This window comes from Rutidosis leptorrhynchoides, chromosome 11 (assembly GCF_046630445.1).
Source record: "Rutidosis leptorrhynchoides isolate AG116_Rl617_1_P2 chromosome 11, CSIRO_AGI_Rlap_v1, whole genome shotgun sequence".
Taxonomy (NCBI): Eukaryota; Viridiplantae; Streptophyta; class Magnoliopsida; order Asterales; family Asteraceae; genus Rutidosis; species Rutidosis leptorrhynchoides.
In genome coordinates this window covers 276,991,315-277,005,951 of record NC_092343.1, presented here as the reverse complement: position 1 = coordinate 277,005,951, position 14,637 = coordinate 276,991,315, and positions in this window count along the sequence as shown.

Sequence of the window (14,637 nt, the reverse complement as noted above, 5' to 3'; positions counted from 1 at the left end):
CATAGAGACAAAAATATCATTCATATGGATTGAACACCTGGTAACCGACATTCACAATATGCATATAAGAATATCCCCATCATTCCGGGATCCTCCTTCGGACATGATATAAATTTCGAAGTACTAAATCATCCGGTACTTTGGATGGGGCTTGTTGGGCCCGATAGATCTATCTTTAGAGTTCGCGTCAATTAGGGTGTCTGTTCCCTAATTCTTAGATTACCAGACTTAATAAAAAGGGGCATATTCGATTTCGATCATTCAACCATATAATGTAGTTTCGATTACTTGTGTCTATTTCAGAAAACAGTTATAAAAACAGCGCATGTATTCTCAGTCCTAAAAATATATATTGCGAAAGCATTTAAAAAGGGAATAATGAAACTCACGCAAAATCAGTTTTAGTATTTGTATTCATTTCATAAAACAGTTATAAAACAGCGCATGTATTCTCAGCCCAAAAATGTAAATTGCAAAGCAATTAAAAAGGGAGCAAATGAAACTCACGCATATAAATATTGTAAAACAGTTAATAAAGCATTTGCATGTATATTCTCAGCTCAAAAATGTAATGAGTAAAAAGGGAATCAAATGAAACTCACGCATGTAAATATTGTAAAACAGTTAATAAAGCATTTGCATGTATTCTCAGCCTAAAAACGTAAAGAGTAAAAAGGGCAAATGAAACTCACTATACTGTATTTTGTAGAGAATGAGGTGGTTGAAGATAGTTGCAAAAGGTGGCGGGTGTTGAGATTGATGAGAGGTGAACAAAGGTGATGAGTGTGAAATGGTGAACTTGGGTTTCGATGGAAATAGAAACAGAGTTGCAAGATAGATGGTTGATCATATTTATGCCTATACACTTATATGCATATGTATATAAATCGAGTTTGAGATTGGGACAGAAATAATAAACACAAGTGGGGTGTTTGATATATAATAGAATTTAAATAAAGTAGAAGCTTAACACAGTAATCTCAATTAGTAATAACATGCTTCCTAAATTTACGGATGTACACATATATTATGATAGTGAAGTGTAACAGATAGTGAAACAGTAAACTCAATAATCAAATATGAAATAGTGTAGCAGTTGAGCTCTTGTATTCTTTCTACCGACGGTTTAACTTGGGTATTATTTCATGGTTCATTGCTAAACACTTTACAAATAAAGTTGTCGGAAAAATTTCATATTTTTAATTTATATTCATTTATTTATTCTGGTCATTATGGTATAAAATTCTGTCATTAACTATTAAAAAAAGTACATTAATTGTTCACTCCCAACCCCAAGTAAAATATAAAAAGTTTTAAAATTCAATAATTAGTTCCTAAATATATTTTTAATAAGCCTATAATTTATAAAACTTATTTTCGAATCACCGTTTATTTTAAAATCATATAAGTTCAAATTAAACTTCTTTAGATAATAATCGAAACGTCCAACGAGTATTACAATCACTTAATATTTATTTTTAATATACTTTATTTATATATAGAGATATATTTTAAATAATAATTATTATAATATCCTATTCTTATTTTATTAATTTTTAATAGAAACAACATCTAATACTTCAAATTATATTTTGAATTATTATTTATATATACATACACACATATCTATTTGCAATTAATTGTTCGTGAATCGTCGAGAGCAGTCGAAGGGTAAATGAGTACATGAACACAGTTCACGGTTTTTGATACTTCAATATTACAGACTTTGCTTATCGTGTCGGAAACATATAAAGATTGAGTTTAAATTTAGTCAGAAATTTCCGGGTCGTCACATTTTATCTCTATGTATGGGATGTGTATTGAAATATGAAATCTTGTGGTCTATTGTTACGATTTGATATATATAGGTTAAACCTATAACTCACCAATATTTTTGTTGACGTTTAAAGCATGTTTATTCTCAGGTGAATACTAAGAGCTTCCACTGTTGCATACTAAAATAAGGACAAGATTTGGAGTCCATGTTTGTATGATATTGTGTAAAAACTGCATTCAAGAAACTGATTTCGATGTAACATATTTGTATTGTAAACCATTATGTAATGGTCGTGTGTAAACAGGATATTTTAGATTATCATTATTTGATAATCTACGTAAAGCTTTTTAAACCTTTATTTATGAAATAAAGGTTATGGTTTGTTTTAAAATGAATGCAGTCTTTGAAAAACGTCTCATATAGAGGTCAAAACCTCGTAACGAAATCAATTAATATGGAACGTTTTTAATCAATAAGAACGGGACATTTCAACACATATACGGCCCAACCTATGTTATCTAACCCAAATTACTTCGGCCCAATAGAAAGCACAAGCACACGGCCCAAGTTGAAAGATAATTAAAGATCCGATTCCTTATGCTATTTTATTAATTGAGCGGTTTTTAAAATAAAAAAATAAATAAATAAATAAATTGATGGTGTACTGGAAGACCACGCGTTTTTTCTTGGATACCCTAACTGCTCCTCATATCTGACGACAGGTTAGCTTTACAGCTAATACTCCTAACGTCTAACAAAAATAAAATCCTCATCTTCATTGAATCGTTTGCATCCATCATCATTATCCTTTAACTTGCTTAAATTATCATCGCTATCATCTTAGGGTTTATAGCAGGAGCGATTCTCGTTATACTGTAACCGAACACATATGTAGAAAATAGAAGGGACCAGTAGTAGGTAATCGACCCAAATAGTAGTAGCGAAGACTGCAACTTGTACAGCAAAACAGATGGGTTTTCGATCAGAAAAAGAAGAGAGAGAGAGATGTGAGAGAGAGTAGAGGAATGGTGATTGTAAAGATGGTTATTTCCATGGTGTTCACGAAGAAGAAGAAAAAAGAGTGATATATATGTTCATATGGTTTATGGCTTATCTTGCTCGACAAAGAACACAGAAACACTCGTAGCCGTTCGTGATGGTGTTGTGTTTCGATGCTGGCTTGAGTTCTCGAACGGGAAAAGTGTAAACAGAAGGTCATAGCATCGAACAGTAAATGGGTTGTAGTTTTAATTATGTAAAGAGGAGTGGTTCTGGTGGATAGAAGTGGTGATGATGAGTTTCACTTGAACATACAAATATAGACAAGAGTAGTAGTTGTAGATGATTGAAATTGGTTTTTTGATGATGGTTTAGAGCTACACAGATGCGGATAGTAGTAGTAACAGCTCACACATTTCAGTTTTTGATTGGCGTTTGCAGTTAACGAAGATGGTTGTTGATGGTAGTTGTAGTGGTGGTTGACGCTTGGTTCGAACACAATTAATAAAGAGCTTAAACAATTTGGGTTGCAAAGATGATGATGATGATGTTGGTTTTGATGATTAGCAAGAAGGATGAAGGTGATGGTCATCGTGGATTACAGGGATGATGAAGAAATAGGTTTAATGATGATGATGGGAATTGAGAGATAAAATAAGTGGGTATTGGCCATATAGTTTTGACAGAAGAAAAATTGTGGGGTTTTTGTCATGTAACATACACTAGTACATATACAAATATAGATATATAGATGAGATAGGTAGTAAGTGTCGGTGGAAGAAAATAAACAACACAGTACACTATTTTAATCGTCATTGAATCACGGAAATTCAGGAAAAAGGAAGTAAATTGATTTTGATGGATAACAGAAGTTGTACGCGTAATTATTTATTTTATATTTTATATTTTATATTATTAATTACTAAAATAAATATTAGTAAAAATGACAATAATAATAATAATTAATAATAGTGTTAATATTGGTAAAAAAATATGATAATACTATAACGAATTAATATTAATACATAGTTATTTAAAAGGAATTAATATTAATACATAGTTATTTAAAATGAATTATTATAAATTTATATATTTCGATCTTAGTCCTTGTAAATCTATTTATAAAACGTTTGTCACTTTCTTGTTTTTAGTGCCAATTAAAGTATACAGAGCATTAAAATTTAACTATCAAATTAATTGCCTTTTAAATAAACTTATCATTTAGAAAATCTTTTTACAGATTAATGATTACAATCATTATATTCGAAACAATTTATATCCTAATTTATTATGCTTTAATAATAATTTATTAATTTCGTATATTAGTTCAAATCATTAATTAATATAATACTTTATTTAATATTTCTAATTATTACATATATACTTATATATACGTATACACACATTTATTTACAACTAATGGTTTGTGAATCGTAGGAATAGTCGAAGGGTAATTGCATACATGAAAATAGTTCAACTTTCTGAGGCTCGGTTTAATAGACTTTGTTTATCGTGTCGAAAACATATAAAGATTAAGTTTAAATTTAGTCGAAAATTTCCAGGTCGTCACACTGGTCATTACTCACGTGAGTGCAAGATGCCTAAGAAGAAGGATGCAGCTTACTACAAGAAGAAAATGTTGATAGCTAAGATTGTAGAAACTGGGGGAGAGCTGAAATCGGTTGATGATACTTAGTTTAAATGGACTGATGATTCAGATTCAAAGGTGGAACATGCAAATGTTTGCAAGGTGACTAAGCTCATCAAAGCTAAGGAAGAAATGGAGAATTCTGACTCAGCATCTGATGATGATGAGGTATAATCATATGAAATTCCACCGGATTTTATCAAAGTGCAAAATGACATGATGAAGAATTATGTCTCAATGTCAAAAGAAGTCAAAGGTTTAAATTCTGAAAACAAGGATTTAAAAGATAAAATCAAACTTTTTGAGATCAAACCATCTTCATCTAAATCTCAATCGGAATTGCAAAGATTGACTGTCCAACTCAGCTCCACAGAAACTGAGTTGGAACATCTTAGCAAATCAATTCATCCAATTAAAGTCGAAAGGACAGATTATCGTTTAAAATCGGAACGACTTGCCGAAAAAGTTTAATTTTTAGAAAAAGATCTTTCTGATTTAAAAACTCAACATGAACCCACACTATCAAAACTAAACAAGAAAATTATTCAATTGGAAAAAAACACCATAATTGAAAAGAACTCTGAAATTTCTTCATTATCAAAAGAGTCTTTTCAAATGAAAGCACAACTTGCTGGATATGAGGAAAAACTCTATCGAACAGAGCAATCCAAAGCTATCATGAATATGGAACTTTCAAAACAAACGATTTTCATGAATAGACCAAAAACGATTCATGGTGAAAAGTGGAGGTTGGGTTATGAAGATCCTAAGATCTTAGATAATGCTTTCAACAAGATTCCAGGATTATATCATTCTGATTACTTTCATTCTGGTTTACCATCTCATTTTGTGCATGCTTCTGATGCTGATTTTGATGATATTATTGATACTCGCAAATCTAGAAAATACCATCAAATTAGCTTAATGTATGAGAAAATCAATGCTAAAATGGGTAAATCAAATCTTGATTTCTTGAAGGAACTTGTTAAAACTAAAAAGAATATGCGACGTGAAAATTATGTGCCAAAGCGTAGACTGGTTTATATCCCAACACTCATGCTAGAAAAATATATTTTAATGCTTGAGAATGAAGTGTTTAATAAACTTAGTTCTAGCATTATTGCCATAGATGAGGTGTTTGATGAATCAACTTTTGATGTGAAACCAATTCTACCGGCTTTACCTGCATGTTCTGATAATGTTTTCTGTGAAGACCTAGCACATGAACTAACTGTCTTCTTTGAGACAGAATCCCTAGGTCAAACTAATTTAGATGTAAAGGTAGAACCTTGAGATGAACCAAATGTTGAAAACGTGATAGACTTTGACACAACAATTAATGAATTTTATGAAAACATACCTGTTGTATAAAACTTGAAACGTATATTAGGTATAGTTGAAAAAGAAAATGTTGATTTGCAACTTAAGTGTCAATCATTAGAACAAATGCTTGCTTTGTGTGATAAATTGCCTCCACTTCCTAAGAAAAAATGTACTTATGATATTACGAAAGGTAAAGTGCTTGTTTCTGCAGAAGAATTATGTCTTGAAATTAAGAGCTTAAAACAAAAAATAATTCAACTCAAACAGGCTAACACACTTAAGCAATCAACTACTATTGAAACTGATGTGTCTGAATGTGTTGGTGGGATTCATAAGAAGGGGAAGGGAATAACAATATCTACGGATGCAAAACCCATTACTATTCTTAAAAACTCATTACGTTCTCAATTTGTAAACATGCTTCAAAAGTTGCACCTTCAACACAATTTGTTGTAAAGAGAGTTCATTCTCAAAATTGTTCTGTGTTAACTGAAAAGATTCCTATGATTCCAATGTCAAATCAATCAAAGGAAAGTCTTTTAAAGAAATCAGTCAAGTCAACACAACACACGAGTCCAAAACCTGATTTGAGTGAGTATGATGCAAAAGAACGTAAAATAAAATTAGAAATTTTGCAAAATCAATCATCTCATATGTCAACTGAAAAGTTTGGACATCTAACTAACAGAGGTGTTTTTCGTGTCACAGGTCATAATCCAAATTTGACTTATAAGTCTGTATGGGTTCCTAAGTCCACGACTAAGAAAGTAGCAATCAAACCAAAGAAATTTGCTAGTCGACCTACGAAATCATCTCATGTTTTTCAATTTTCGTCTGTGAACAAAACATCTACTTGGAATAAGTTGTGTGTTAAGACTTCTGATAACGATGTAAAACTTGATATTGCGTATGATGCTTCATGTAATGTGGTTTTAAATGATGCTTTATTGTCTAAATTGCATGATGCTTTACGTGATTATCTCATTGTTGATCCAAAGTTTATTGTTGGTACTAACCGTAGAGGACCCAAGAAACTTTGGGTACCCAAACTCTAGGAAATTAACGTTTACAGGGTTTCGACGTCTGTGTTTGGTATATCAATTTCAGTTGCTCTCGACACATGACGGGCGATAAATCCTTGCTTGTCAATTTCGTTGACAAATTTCTAGGAACGATTACTTTTGGAAATGATGAGATTGCAGCAATAACGGGTTATGGAGATTTTGTGAAAAATGGCATAACGATCAAACGGGTCTCATATGTTGAGGGTTTGGGGTGCAGTTTATTTAGTGTCAGCCAATTTTGTGACGGAGATCTCAAGGTTTTGTTTGAATGTCGTCAATGCTCGGTGCAATCCACCATTGGAAATGATCTCCTTGTTGGTAAACGTTGTGCTTCACTTTATACTATTAACCTCAATGATGCACCATCACATGGAACCATGTGTTTGGTCACTCGTTCAACGAAGGAAAATTTATGGTTATGGCATCACCGGATGTCTCACCTGAATTACAAGGGTATTAATCGACTCGTCTCTAAAGACTTAGTTGATGGTATTCCAAGCTTTCAATATGATAAGCATCATGTGTGTCCATCATGTGCGATGGGTAAGCTGAAACGGACTAATCATCCGCTTAAGTAAAACCCCAGTACTTCATCGTCCTTGCAATTATTTCATATGGACTTATGTGGACCCTTGAGGATTTCTAGTCTTGGTGGTCGGAAACATGTGCTTGTCATTGTTGATGATTTTACCCGATTTACATGGATTTTCCTTCTACGAACAAAGTCCGAAACCCCCACCATTATCATTGAGTTCATTAAAAAGACTCAACGCTCTTTTAACAAACATGTTAAGAGTATTTGCACTGATAATGGGACGGAATTTAAGAATGACCTGCTTGATAGTTATTTGAAAGACCAAGGCATTGAACATCAGTTCTCTGCTGCGCGAACCCCTCAACAGAATGGAGTAGTTGAACGACGTAATCGTATGTTGTGCGAAGCAGCTCGAACGATGCTTGCTTACTCTAAACTACTTCCGAAAATGTGGGGGGAAGCCATTTCTACTGCATGTTATACCCAAAATCGCTGCATCATTAATAAACGTTTTGATAAAACTCCTTATGAGTTACTATATGGTAGACGCCCGAATGTCAGATATTTACGTGTCTTTGGTTATATATGCTATGTGCTTAACGATTTTGACAGCCTCAGAAAGTTTTATCCTCATGGCGAGCAGGCCATATTTCTCGGTTATTCTTCGAACAAAGTTGCCTATCGTGTTTATCACAAACGGACAAAGACGATCAAGGAAAGCATTAATGTAAAGTTCGATGAGTTATCGGGAATGGATTTTGAACAACTCAGTTCAAAACCCGATCCTAACCTGGCTATTACTTCTTCCGCGCAAAACTCAATTTTATTGAAGATGGGTGTTCCTACGGTAACAACAGAGGAACTGAATGTCTTGTTTTATAGTCTTTATGCTCCTCAACGGAATTTAAATGTTCAAACCGTATCGATTACACCATCACAGTCAACTACTGTGGAGACTCAATCAAGTCTTTTTGATGAAGATACAATACCAACTGATTCACCCGTTGCTTCTTCATCCTCCCTCCCACCTCCAGATATAGATAATCTTGAACCAATTCAAGATTCATCAATTGATACAACTCCAGTTCCTAGACCAATGGGTCAACGATTAATAGGGGTTAAGTAGATTTTTAAGAACAAGAAGGATTCTGATGGAATTGTGGTTCGAAATAAGGCATGTCTTGTGGTCAAGGGATATCGACAACAAGAGAATATTGATTATGATGAAACGTTTGCTTCGGTTGCTAGGATTGAGGCTATTCGCCTTTTCCTTGCATTTGCTTCTTATATGAAGTTCACGGTGTTTCAAATGGATGTCAAAACTGCTTTTCTAAACGATCATCTTCAAGAGGAAGTTTATGTTGATTAACCAGAAGGCTTTGTCGATCCCATTCATCTAAACCACGTCTACTACTTGGAGAAAGCTTTATATGGTCTGAAGCAAGCACCGCGTGCATGGTACGAGACCTTAACAGAGTATTTGTTGGACAATGGCTTCTCTCGTGGAACGATTGATACAAATGCTATTCATCTGAAAAAACCACGGTCACATTCTCTTGGTTCAAATTTACGTTGATGATATTATTTTTGGTTCCACGTCCCCAGCCTTATGCAAAGAATTTGGTGACCTTATGGCCAACAAATTCGAAATGAGCATGCTTGACCAGTTAAATATCTTCTTGGGGTAAAAGTAAAACAATTACCAAATGGGATTTTTATCAGTCAAACAAAGTATATCAATGATATGCTGAAACATTTTAAAATGACTGATTTAAAACCAATGATAACCCCAATGAGAACTCTACTGGATGCTTATGCTAATGGGGAACCCTTTGACGTTACGCTTTGTGATGACCCGGAAATTTCCGACCAAATTTAAAATTAATCTTTATATGTTTCCGACACGATAAGCAAAGTCTATTAAATTGAATCTCAAAACTTTTGAACTATTTTCGTACATTCATTTGACCTTTGACTGTTTCCAACGATTCACGAACCTTTAATTGTAAACAGAAATGTATGTATAGATAAATATATGTGTAAATAGTTATACATAATAAATTAAATATATTAATAAATTATTATGTGATTATGAAAAATTTATTTAAAACTAAAACTTGTCATTTTGAATGCATAGAGTATATTAATATAAAGGAGTTCGAACATAATGGATCTACGATAACGAAATATAAAACGTATAGTATTATATTATGAGTTTATTTATTCAAAATATATCTAATTAATATATTGTGATATTTAAAACATAATAGCTTGAGTTTACACATAATCTCTATACATAATTATTACTACAGGTATATTGTTAAAAGGTATAAATGTTATATATAATATAAACATAAACATTAAATGTTATATCATTAATAATATATAATATTAATATAGGTAATTACAAGTCAAAATATAGTTACTGCATTAATAATGTTATTATTACTTTCCTTAAAATAAATACTAATATTTATATTGATATTAGTATTAATAACATTATTATATGATATAAAGATGTAAAATTTGATACATGAAAAATGTTATATCTTTATTATTACTAGTATTATGAATATTATTAATTCTAAAAATATAATACATAGATATATATGAAAGTTTGATATGATCAAGTTGCATGTTATTATTATTATTATTCATATTAGTGTTATCATTAATAACATCAATGATATATTAAGTAGTGTTATTACTAGCATTATTATTATCATTTTTTATTTAAAATTACCAATTGTTAGTTAATATCATTATTAGAATATTTATTATAATTAGTAATATTATTATTATTTTTGTTAATTAATAAGATTAATTAATTAATATATAAATACAGATAAAAAAAAGATATATATATATATAGATATACGCGTAAGATATATATACATATATATCATTATCAGATTTACTTGTCTTCTACCTTCTGTACACTCGTGATACAACTAGGCAGCAACCCTACACTTGACTTTGAACGATATTTTTTTTTTGTGATTCAATCATTCGAACCTCACCAAATATTCCCACTTCAGATAACTGCAAAATTAAAAGAAAATAGATACATTTTTTTCTCCCTGCTCGATACTTCTGTTTCACTTCCATTTTTTATCAAAAATCGAAATCGAAGCATTCGTTAAAAATTAGAATTGCAGAGTGATTAGGAATCATTCAGGTAATCTATCTGGAAAGTTTGAACACCTAATTCCTTGTATTGATTACGAATTTACGAGTCAAAGTTTTTGATACAAAAAGTTAAACATTTTTCTTTAATCGAATTCGAGCTATGTGTTACGATTAAAGTCAAATTGTTGATTTGGAAGGTTCATAGGAAGTATTTAAAACATATTTCATGTTATAAGTTTCGTCAAATACATGCTCAAAAATTGCAATCAAATTTTTTTTATACATAATAGCGACGGCTATTATGCTGTTATATTTTTTTTTATATTTTTTTTCTCATTTTAATTCAAGATCAAAATAGACGGGTTATATTTTATATAGAAGTCCTAAAGTCGTTACTTAATTAAGTAGCATGTATGAATCAATGGATGATTGTTAGAATATTTTTTGATGAAGAAGATGATAGATTAAGGAAAAAGAATACGGGTTAAATTAATTTGGGTTCGGTAATATTTTGGAAATTAGGCACAGCCCAGCTGGTTAAGTGTGTGCCGGGGAAGCGGGAGGTCGCGGGTTCGAGTCCCGGCGGTGACATTCTTTTTGAGCTTTTCTTCAAAGGTTGTGATTTTTATTTTTATTTTTATTATTATTATTATTATTATTATTATTATTATTATTATTATTATTATTATTATTATTATTATTATTATTATTATTATTATTATTATATTTATTGTTATTATTATTGTTATTATTAACTAATATTAATATCATTATTATTACTAGTATTATCACTAAATATTATTATGATTATCATTATTATTAATTTTATCAGGTTATTAGTAATATAAGTATTACTATAATTATTATTTTGATTATGATTATAATTAAGAATTAATGCCATAGGAACTTTAGTCATTAGTTTAGAAATTTAACACGAAGATTTTGATTATTATGACTATGGATATAAAAGTTTTAATAATGTTATTAGGATTATAATCATGGAAATATTTAATACAAATATTATTATGAAGAGGATTAAGTTAAAACTTAATTAGATTATGATTTAAGGAAATTATAAAAACTATTATAATTATTGATATCTTTGTTAATATAATACAATATAGTATAAAAATGAATATTTAAAATCATTATTACTCCTATTAACATTATTAATATATCATTTTTATCATTATATATATGTATATATATATATATATATATATATATATATATATATATATATATATATATATATATATATATATATCACTATTATTCTAATATATTAGTAATGTCATAATTATCAGTAATAACATAAGTAGTACTATTGTTATCAGCATTTTTATTATTACTAAATATCATTATTATTATTATTAAAATAACTATCAGCTATATAAAACTATATGTAATACATATAACATAACCAAATTTAATATTTTCATATACAAGAAGAATATATGAGATATATATATATATATATATATATATATATATATATATATATATATTATTAATATAAAGATGATATAAGTAACAAATTTACAAATATAAACTTATTCGGTTACGATTACGTATATTAATATATATACAAATGTTATAGGTTCGTGAATCCAAAGCCAACCCTGCATTGTTCAGTTGTGCAATGTCGTCATATGTATTTTTTCTACAAAATACAGTATAGTGAGTTTCATTTGCTCCCTTTTTAAATGCTTTTGCAATATATATTTTTGGGACTGAGAATACATGCGATGTTTTATATCTGTTTTACGAAATAGACACAAGTACTTAAAACTACATTCTATGGTTGAATTATTAAACCGAATATGCCCCTTTTTAGTCTGGTAATCTAAGAATTAGAGAACAGACACCCTAATTGACGCGAATCCTAAAGATAGATCTATCGGGCCCAACAAGCCCCATCCAAAGTACCGGATGCTTTAGTACTTCGAAATTTATATCATGTCGAAAGGAGGATCCCAGAATGATGGGGATATTCTTATATGTATATTGTGAATGTCGATTACCAGGTGTTCAATTCATATGAATGATATTTTTGTCTCTATGCATGAGACGTATGTTTATGAGAAATGGAAATATGAAATCTTGTGGTCTATTAAAATTATGAAATGATTATTTATGTTAAACTAATGAACTCACCAACCTTTTGGTTGACACTTTAAAGCATGTTTATTCTCAGGTATGAAAGAAATCTTCCGCTGTGCATTTGCTCATCTTAGAGATATTACTTGGAGTCATTCATGACATATTTCAAAAGACGTTGCATTTGAGTCGTTGAGTTCGTCAAGATTATTATTAAGTCAATTATAGTTAGATATATTATGAAATGGTATGCATGCCGTCAACTTTCAATGTAATGAAAGATTGTCTTTTCAAAAATGAATGCAATGTTTGTAAATTGTATCATATAGAGGTCAAATACCTCGCGATGTAATCAACTGTTGTGAATCGTTTATAATCGATATGGACTTCGTCCGGATGGATTAGGACGGGTCTCTACAGTTGGTATCAGAGCGGTGGTCTTAGCGAACCAGGTCTGCATTAGTGTGTCTAACTGATAAGTCATTAGAATGCATTAGCGAGTCTGGACTTTGACCGTGTCTGCATGTCAAAAGTTTTGCTTATCATTAGTGTCGAAAATTATTTGCTTATCATCCTTAAAGTCTAGACATGTTTTACAGCCTCTATTGCATAGACATTGTATAGATAAATTCATATCTTAGCGAATCTGTTATTGTTACCTTTGCCTGACAGCTTCCGTAGATTCCTCCGTAACTTATGGGATTTTAGTATTATATATGCATATGTAAATTATGTATTGCAGGGTACTAATCTACATCCTATAATCTATTTTATTATCGAAAATCCTTCATTTGATCGTACGAGATGAATCCCTCAATCAGTTCGAGTCCCTCATATTTCGATAGCTATTCCGATAGTTATTCCGACAGCTATTCCGTCATGGATTTTCACTCGAGCTCCGAAAGCAGTGTAACCGGAATGAGTCAACCAATTAGCCATCATTTATTCTGGATGAATTGGAGATGGGTTCGTAGTTGACTTAATCAATGGAGACGCGAAGAAATCGATCTTTTCCATCAACCAAATTCACCTCTTGACGAATAACCCGAAGCACTTATCGGTGAATCAATCCGAAACACCATCTTAACCCTCATTTCCAGAGTAGCTCGACATGATTATATTCTATCCACAATTTGAAACCTTATTCATCTGCTCGTTCCGACCGACAATTATCCCGGAGTAATACAAGAAGTCAACGAACTTCACGATCGAGTAATCAATTTGGAGAATATGGTGCAAAACGTACCAGCTTCAGCAACATCACCGGCATCAACAGTACCACCAACAACACAAGTTTCAACATCACATGCCCCAATATCTCATTCTGTACTCGAGCATAATCATCATTCTACGAATCATTCTAAATTATTTATCTTCGTTCGACATGGCGATTATATAATCTTTAATGTTTTAGAGATTATATATTCATATTCTAACGGTAAATCAAATGAGTTTAATATCATAGTAACTCATTAAATCTATAATTACATCTGAAGAAAATATATATGTTTATATAATTTCATAAAGATTGTAAATTAAAAATTCTTTCGTACAAACTGTTAATGGTGAAAATATTTTAACGGGTAGGTAATACCCGAGGAATATTTAGATTTCACATTAATAAGTTACAATGTACATTCTTCGAATCTGATTCAACAGTCATTTACTATTCTACTTACATCCACCGATATACGTATCCGTTCACCGCAGAATAACCATTTTCATTCAATTTCATATTTGGATTTTGACCTATAAGAATCCAACAAGTGGCATAATGAAGAACACATTAGACAAAATAAAATTTGTTAGAAACAAACAAATTAACTACGAAAAATCTTGTTAAGAATCCATGCTAACTGTTTCCAGCTAACTGTTCCTAGCTAACTGATTACATTTTATTTATCGCGGTTTATTTATCGCAATTTAATTATCGCAATTTTATTTATTGTCATTTAATTTTCTGTTATTTACTTTACGCACTTTATTTATCGTCATTTAATTTCTGTTATTTAATTTACTTACTTTAAATATCGGGACATGTATACAATGTTTTGACATATCA